The sequence below is a fragment of the Rhinoderma darwinii genome, chromosome 4 (assembly GCF_050947455.1).
Source record: "Rhinoderma darwinii isolate aRhiDar2 chromosome 4, aRhiDar2.hap1, whole genome shotgun sequence".
NCBI classification, from domain to species: Eukaryota; Metazoa; Chordata; class Amphibia; order Anura; family Rhinodermatidae; genus Rhinoderma; species Rhinoderma darwinii.
This window is the reverse complement of record NC_134690.1, coordinates 8,275,760-8,285,010: the sequence shown is the minus strand read 5'-3', so window position 1 is coordinate 8,285,010 and position 9,251 is coordinate 8,275,760. Positions and strand designations below refer to the sequence as shown.

The 9,251-nt window shown below is 42.8% G+C and overlaps 1 non-coding gene across 1 annotated transcript; it reads right to left on the bottom strand.

Moving 5' to 3' along the window:
• Window positions 1-8,879: 8,879 nt before the first annotated feature.
• Window positions 8,880-8,951, bottom strand: TRNAE-UUC (transfer RNA glutamic acid (anticodon UUC)). The gene has a single exon. It is a non-coding gene; the product is annotated as a tRNA-Glu (tRNA).
• Between the last annotated feature and the right edge of the window lie 300 nt (window positions 8,952-9,251).

Sequence of the window (9,251 nt, the reverse complement as noted above, 5' to 3'; positions counted from 1 at the left end):
CGGAGCATGCTGCTGACTGAGCACGCAGTTAATAGATCTGGAGGGTGAAGACATGGGTGAGCAGGATCAGGCAAGTAGCTGGGTTAATGTAGTTCGGGGCAGTAGAAAGGGGTCAAAGAAAAGGAAGGCCGATCCGGTTTGTTATTCCAAGCAAAATTGTCAAGTTGGGTGATGATGCGAGGGTGTCGGTCTCAGAAATGGCAGCCCTAGTGGATACTGATCTCCCTAACAGCCGGGAGAACAGCCCAGCTAGTAGTCGGGGGATGGTAATGCAGGTAAGGCAAGACAATAGCTAGTCGTAGGGGATTCTATAATCAGGAAGACAGATAGAATAATTTGTCGCCAAGACCACCTCAACCGAATGGTTTGCTGTCTCCCTGGTGCCAGGGTTCGGCATGTGGTGGAACAGGTGGATAAATTGCTGGGAGGGGCTGGTGATGATCCAGCTGTTGTGGTCCATGTCGGTACCAACGACAGAATAAATGGTAGGTGGAGGAGCCTTATGAATAATTTTAAAGAGCTAGCTGAAGGGAAGGACCTCCAAGGTTGTATTCTCAGGAATACTGCCTGTGCCATGCGCATCACAGGAAAGACAGCGGGAGCTCAGGGAGTTAAATGCATGGCTTAAGTCTTGGTGTAGAGGAGAAGGCTTTGGGTTCCTAGAGCACTGGGCTGACTTTTCATTGGGGTACAAACTGTATTCTGCAGATGATTTGCACCTAAATGGAAGGGGGTCCGCTGTGCTGGGGGAGAGAATTTTGGCTGGGGTGGCGGAGTATTTAGGGCTGAGGAGGGAGGCCAATGTAGAAAATAGAGGGGTAGTTAGGTTAGAGAGGAGTCAGACTATGTGAGAAGTGATATGAAGACGGTGGTGTATGCCTGTATGTGAGAAGTATATGAAGGCGGTGATGTATGTGAGAAGTGATATGAAGGAGGTGGTGTATGTCTGTGTGTGAGAAGTGATATGAAGGCGGTGGTGCATGCCTGTATGTGAGAAGTATATGAAGGTGGTGATGTATGTGAGAAGTGATATGAAGGAAGTGGTGTATGTCTGTGTGTGAGAAGTAATATGAAGGTGGTGGTGTATGTCTGTATGTGAGAAGTGATATGAAGGCGGTGGTGTATGTCTATGTGAGAAGTGATATGAAGGTGGTGTATGTCTGTATGTGAGAAGTGATATGAAGGCTGTGATGAAAGTCTGTATGTGAGAAGTGATATGAAGGCGGTGGTGTATGTCTGTGTGTGAGAAGTGATATGAAGGAGGTGGTGTATGTCTGTGTGTGAGAAGTGATATGAAGGCGGTGTATGTCTGTATGTGAGAAGTGATATGAAGGCGGTGTTGTATGTCTGTATGTGAGAAGTGATATGAAGGTGGTGGTGTATGTCTGTGTGTGAGAAGTGATATGAAGGCGGTGTATGTCTGTATGTGAGAAGTGATATGAAGGTGGTGGTGTATGTATGTCTGTATGTAAGAAGTGATATGAAGGCGGTGGTGTATGTCTGTATGTGAGAAGTGATATGGTGGTGGTGTATGTCTGTATGTGAGAAGTGATATGAAGGTGGTGATGTATGTCTATGTGAGAAGTGATATGAAGGTGGTGGTGTATGTCTGTATGTGAGAAGTGATATGAAGGCGGTGTTGTATGTCTGTATGTGGGAAGTGATATGAAGGTGGTGCTGTATGTATGTATGTGAGAAGTGATATGATGGTGGTGGTGTATGTCTGTATGTGAGAAGTGATATATGTATGTATGTGAGAAGTGATATGAAGGCGGTGTTGTATGTCTGTATGTGAGAAGTGATATGAAGGCGCTGGTGTATGTCTGTATGTGAGAAGTGATATGAAGGTGGTACTGTATGTCTGTATGTGAGAAGTGATATGAAGGTGGTGATGTATGTATGTATGAGAAGTGATATGAAGGTGGTGGTGTATGTCTGTATGTGAGAAGTGATATGAAGGTGGTGTATGCCTGTATGTGAGAAGTGATATGAAGGTGGTGATGTATGTCTGTATGTGAGAAGTGATATGAGGGCGGTCGTGTATGTCTGTATGTGAGAAATGATATGAAGGTGGTGATGTATGTCTGTATGTGAGAAGTGATATGAAGGTGGTGATATATGTCTGTATGTGAGAAGTGATATGAAGGAGGTGGTGTATGTCTGTATGTGAGAAGTGATATGAGGGTGGTGTATGTCTGTATGTGAGAAGTGATATGAGGGTGGTGTATGTCTGTATGTGAGACGTGATATGAAGGTGGTGTATGTCTGTATGTGAGAAGTGATATGAAGGTGGTGGTGTATGTCTGTATGTGAGAAGTGATAAGAAGGTGGTGGTGTATGTCTATGTGAGAAGTGATATGAAGGCAGTGGTGTATGTCTGTATGTGAGAAGTGATATGAAGGCGGTGGTGTATGTCTGTATGTGAGAAGTAATATGAAGGTGGTGATGTATGTCTGTATGTGAGAGGTGATATGAAGGTGGTGGTGTATGTCTGTATGTGAGAAGTGATATGGTGGTGGTGTATGTCTGTATGTGAGAAGTTATATGAAGGTGGTGATGTATGTCTATGTGAGAAGTGATATGAAGGTGTTGGTGTATGTCTGTATGTGAGAAGTGATATGAAGGCAGTGTTGTATGTCTGTATGTGAGAAGTGATATGAAGGTGGTGCTGTATGTATGTATGTGAGAAGTGATATGAAGGTGGTGGTGTATGTCTGCATGTGAGAAGTGATATGAAGGCGGTGATGTATGTCTGTATGTGAGAAGTGATATGAAGGTGGTGATATATGTCTGTATGTGAGAAGTGATATGAAGGTGGTGATGTATGTCTGTATGTGAGAAGTGATATGAAGGTGGTGATATATGTCTGTATGTGAGAAGTGATATGAAGGAGGTGGTGTATGTCTGTATGTGAGAAGTGATATGAGGGTGGTGTATGTCTGTATGTGAGAAGTGATATGAGGGTGGTGTATGTCTGTATGTGAGAAGTGATATGAAGGCGGTGTATGTCTGTATGTGAGAAGTGATATGAAGGCGGTGGTGTATGTCTGTATGTGAGAAGTTATATAAAGGTGGTGTATGTCTGTATGTGAGAAGTGATATGAAGGTGGTGGTGTATGTCTGTATGTGAGAAGTGATATGAAGGTGGTGGTGTATGTCTATGTGAGAAGTGATATGAAGGCAGTGGTGTATGTCTGTATGTGAGAAGTGATATGAAGGCGGTGGTGTATGTCTGTATGTGAGAAGTGATATGAAGGTGGTGTATGTCTGTATGTGAGAAGTGATATGAAGGTGGTGATGTATGTCTGTATGTGAGAAGTGATATGAAGGAGGTGGTGTAGGTCTGTATGTGAGAAGTGATATGAAGGTGCTGGTGTATGTATGTCTGTATGTATGTGAGAAGTGATATGAAGGTGGTGATGTATGTCTGTATGTGAGAGGTGATATGAAGGTGGTGGTGTATGTCTATATGTGAGAAGTGATATGGTGGTGGTGTATGTCTGTATGTGAGAAGTTATATGAAGGTGGCGATGTATGTCTATGTGAGAAGTGATATGAAGGTGTTGGTGTATGTCTGTATGTGAGAAGTGATATGAAGGCAGTGTTGTATGTCTGTATGTGAGAAGTGATATGAAGGTGGTGGTGTATGTCTGTATGTGAGAAGTGATATGATGGTGGTGGTGTATGTCTGTATGTGAGAAGTGATATGAAGGTGGTGATGTATGTCTATGTGAGAAGTGATATGAAGGTGGTGGTGTATGTCTGTATGTGAGAAGTGATATGAAGGCGGTGTTGTATCTCTGTATGTGAGAAGTGATATGAAGGAGGTGGTGTATGTCTATGTGAGAAGTGATATGATGGTGGTGGTGTATGTCTGTATGTGAGAAGTGATATGAAGGTGTTGTATGTCTGTATGTGAGAAGTGATATGAAGGCACTGCTGTATGTCTGTATGTGAGAAGTGATATGAAGGCGGTGATGTATGTGAGAAGTGATATGAAGGCGAGTGTGAGAGACCATAGTGGGTGAAGATTGTATGTGAGAGGTGATATGAAGGTGGTGGTGTATGTCTGTATGTGAGAAGTGATATGGTGATATGGTGGTGGTGTATGTCTGTATGTGAGAAGTTATATGAAGGTGGTGATGTATGTCTATGTGAGAAGTGATATGAAGGTGTTGGTGTATGTCTGTATGTGAGAAGTGATATGAAGGCAGTGTTGTATGTCTGTATGTGAGAAGTGATATGAAGGTGGTGCTGTATGTATGTATGTGAGAAGTGATATGAAGGTGGTGGTGTATGTCTGCATGTGAGAAGTGATATGAAGGCGGTGATGTATGTCTGTATGTGAGAAGTGATATGAAGGTGGTGATATATGTCTGTATGTGAGAAGTGATATGAAGGTGGTGATGTATGTCTGTATGTGAGAAGTGATATGAAGGTGGTGATATATGTCTGTATGTGAGAAGTGATATGAAGGAGGTGGTGTATGTCTGTATGTGAGAAGTGATATGAGGGTGGTGTATGTCTGTATGTGAGAAGTGATATGAGGGTGGTGTATGTCTGTATGTGAGAAGTGATATGAAGGCGGTGTATGTCTGTATGTGAGAAGTGATATGAAGGCGGTGGTGTATGTCTGTATGTGAGAAGTTATATAAAGGTGGTGTATGTCTGTATGTGAGAAGTGATATGAAGGTGGTGGTGTATGTCTGTATGTGAGAAGTGATATGAAGGTGGTGGTGTATGTCTATGTGAGAAGTGATATGAAGGCAGTGGTGTATGTCTGTATGTGAGAAGTGATATGAAGGCGGTGGTGTATGTCTGTATGTGAGAAGTGATATGAAGGTGGTGTATGTCTGTATGTGAGAAGTGATATGAAGGTGGTGATGTATGTCTGTATGTGAGAAGTGATATGAAGGAGGTGGTGTAGGTCTGTATGTGAGAAGTGATATGAAGGTGCTGGTGTATGTATGTCTGTATGTATGTGAGAAGTGATATGAAGGTGGTGATGTATGTCTGTATGTGAGAGGTGATATGAAGGTGGTGGTGTATGTCTATATGTGAGAAGTGATATGGTGGTGGTGTATGTCTGTATGTGAGAAGTTATATGAAGGTGGCGATGTATGTCTATGTGAGAAGTGATATGAAGGTGTTGGTGTATGTCTGTATGTGAGAAGTGATATGAAGGCAGTGTTGTATGTCTGTATGTGAGAAGTGATATGAAGGTGGTGGTGTATGTCTGTATGTGAGAAGTGATATGATGGTGGTGGTGTATGTCTGTATGTGAGAAGTGATATGAAGGTGGTGATGTATGTCTATGTGAGAAGTGATATGAAGGTGGTGGTGTATGTCTGTATGTGAGAAGTGATATGAAGGCGGTGTTGTATCTCTGTATGTGAGAAGTGATATGAAGGAGGTGGTGTATGTCTATGTGAGAAGTGATATGATGGTGGTGGTGTATGTCTGTATGTGAGAAGTGATATGAAGGTGTTGTATGTCTGTATGTGAGAAGTGATATGAAGGCACTGCTGTATGTCTGTATGTGAGAAGTGATATGAAGGCGGTGATGTATGTGAGAAGTGATATGAAGGCGAGTGTGAGAGACCATAGTGGGTGAAGATTGTGAGGAGGTTGAAACCTTGTGGGTGGAATAAGAAAGGGTAGATAGTGGTAATGGGGAGTTGGTCACAGGGGATCAAGAGAAGGCAGAGTTACTAAATGGGTTCTTTAGCTCTGTATATACAACAGAAGAAAGCAGCTGATGTAGCCGGTGCCAGTGCTGAGGATCTGATGTAGACAGGGCCAGTGAAGAGGAGCTGATGTGGGCAATGCCAGTGCTAGTGCTGTTAACACACCAATTAATATACTGAATTGGCTGAATGTAGATATGGTCCAAGTTAAGTTAAATAAAATAAATGTGCACAAGGCCCCGGGACCAGATGGGTTACACCCTAGAGTTCTTAAAGAGCTTAGTTCAGTTATTTCTGTCCCCCTCTTCATAATATTTAGAGATTCTCTAGTGACTGGTATAGTGCCAAGGGACTGGCGCAGGGCAAATGTGGTGCCTATTTTCAAAAAGGGCTCTAGGTCTTCCCCGGGTAATTATAGACCAGTTAGCTTAACATCCATCGTGGGGAAAATGTTTGAGGGGCTATTGAGGGACTATATACAGGATTATGTGACAATAAATAGTATTACAAGGGACAGCCAGCACGGATTTACGAAGGACAGAAGCTGTCACAACCTGATTTGTTTTTATGAATAGGTGAGCAGAAGCCTAGACAGAGGGGCCGCTGTGGATATAGTGTTTATATGAGAGGTGAGAAGAAGCCTAGACAGGGGCCGCTGTGGATATAGTGTTTATATGAGGGGTGAGGAGAAGCCTAGACAGAGGGGCCGCTGTGCATATAGTGTTTATATGAGAGGTGAGCAGAAGCCTAGACAGAGGGGCCGCTGTGGATATAGTGTTTATATGAGAGGTGAGCAGAAGCCTAGACAAAGGGGCCGCTGTGGTTATAGTGTTTTTGGACTTTGCAAAGGCATTTGACACTGTCCCTCATAGACGTCTAATGGGTAAATTAAGGACTATAAGTTTAGAAAGTATAGTTTGTAATTGGATTGACAATTGGCACAAGGACGTATCCAGAGAGTTGTGGTCAATGATTCCTACTCTGAATGGTCCCCAGTTATAAGTGGTGTACCCCAGGGTTCAGTGCTGGGACCACTATTTCTATTTTTTGCAGATGACACCAAGCTATGTAGTAATGTTCAGTCTATGGAAGATGTTCATAAATTACAAGATGATTGGGACGCACTGAGTGTTTGGGCCTCCACTTGGCAAATTAGGTTTAATGTAGATAAATGTAAAGTTCTGCATCTGGGTACCAACAACCTGCAGCATCATATGTCCTAGGGGGAGCTACACTGGGGGAGTCACTTGTTGGGAAGGATCTGGGTGTAATAATCTAATATTGGAAAGAAACATTTTTAAAAAACTTGTTTCCCCTAAAGTATTGTAAGAAAATGTAAAAAAAATGACAGAATTGTTCTCTCTGCATCTATAAATGCTAATATTTGGTCACATCACATCCCAAAAACCATTTCATAAAAAATATTCAAAAAGTTTTATGCGCCCCAAAATGGTACCATTAAATACCACAGCTCACCCCAAAATCTCAGTAGACAAAAAATTAAAAAAGTCACGGGTCTCAAAATATGGCAACAGAAATTTTTTTTATAACAATGGTTTGAATTTTGTAAAAGTGGTAAAACAAAAAACGATATAAATTTGGTATCACTGCCATTGAATCGAGCCGCAGAATAAAGAAAACCGCCCTGTGAACGCCGTAAAAGCAAAGCCCAAAATACAATGGAGGAATTGCTGTTTTTTTTCCAATTATAACACACAAATAATTGTTTTACAGTTTCCCACTACATTACTCAGTACGATAAGAGGTGCCATTAAAAACTACAACTCTTTCCCCAAAGGACGAGCCCTCTTACGGCTATATCGATGAAAGGATAAAAAAAAGCTTTGACTCTTGGACTGCAGAGAGGAAAAAATGAAGATGAAAAAAATGAAAATTTGCTGCGGCGGTAAGGGGTTAAAATGAATTCAGACTCCTAAATAAGTCATAGCCCTTAGTCAGACTCCTAAAAAGAACACATCATGGATTGCTGCTCTTCAGAAGAACATCCTCCTCCTCCTGTGACCCTTTGAGCTCAACCAGAGCAACAGCGACATCTTGGGGGGAACTTATAAACAACAGCGGCATCTTGGGGGGACTTATAAACAGCAGCGGCATCTTGGGGGGAACTTATAAACAACAGCGGCATCTTGGGGGGAACTTATACACAGCAGCGACATCTTGGGGGGAACTTATAAACAACAGCGGCATCTTGGGGGGAACATATAAACAGCAGGGGCATCTTGGGGGAACTTATAAACAGCAGCGGCATCTTGGGGGGAACTTATAAACAGCAGTGGCATCTTGGGGGGAACTTATAAACAGCAGCGGCATCTTGGGGGGAACTTATAAACAGCAGCGACATCTTGGGGGGAACTTATAAACAGCAGCAGCATCTTGGGGGGAACTTATAAACTGCAGCGGCATCTTAGGGGAACTTATAAACAGCAGCAGCATCTTGGGGGGAACTTATAAACAACAGCGGCATCTTGGGGGGAACTTATAAACTGCAGCGGCATCTTGGGGGGAATTTTTACATGTTTATCCCAGACACTAGCGGCTGAATTTTTCTCTCCCGGTGTCTGATGACATCACTCCTCTACATAATACATGATCTCTACATCCATGGGGGTCTTTTATTACACAATTGTGAAGCTGTGTGTGTGTTATATGGGCGGCTGAGCTGTGATTGGCTGGACTCCTCTTCTGTCTGTCATAGCGCTATGCTCTAGTCCTGGACATGGCCAGTGACAGGATAATAACTTAGATTTGCTGATTTCTAAAGAAAAAGTGAGGTAGAAACTATCTTCTTTTCTTCAGTGACCCAACATGCAGTCTTGAGGAGTATTTTCTGAAAAGCACAAAATATCCACTGCGTTGGCCAGGAATCGAACCCGGGTCAACTGCTTGGAAGGCAGCTATGCTCACCACTATACCACCAACGCTCAGATGTGGAGTTTTCTGTAGCTTCTCTTAACAGGTGTCAGCAAAACTAGAAATAAAGCCTCAGGGGCAGAAGACATTCTGAAAGTCATTTGTTGCTCTGACCTCCCAGATTTACTTCAACAACTTCTGGATCAGGAGTAGAAAATACGAATTGCTCCATAACTCGCGATACAAAAGTGGCGTAAAGCTGTTAATACATTTTCCCCATTACCAAATGTCTTTAAATCCATAAAAAATAAAATAACAACCTTCCCATACCGGGAGTCGAACCCGGGCCGCCTGGGTGAAAACCAGGAATCCTAACCGCTAGACCATATGGGAGATGTAAAGAGTCATCCATTTTGAAGCAGATAGTGATAATACTGAGGTGATCTCTGGAGATAAACAGTTGAGCGTGTGGTCACCATCGAGCTCCTGTAATTAGGCACAGGTTTACTTTTATTAATTTGCTTTTTTGTGGGACTGCTATGGGTACAACCATGACCCCATAGTTCATCCAACTCTTCATGTCCTAGTGAGGACACGTTTACCTTCATGAAGGGAACGACTGATCTGATATTTTATGATCCTTAACCGCGCTCAGTGACGTACTATTCCGTTATGCTGACCGCATCATTTGCG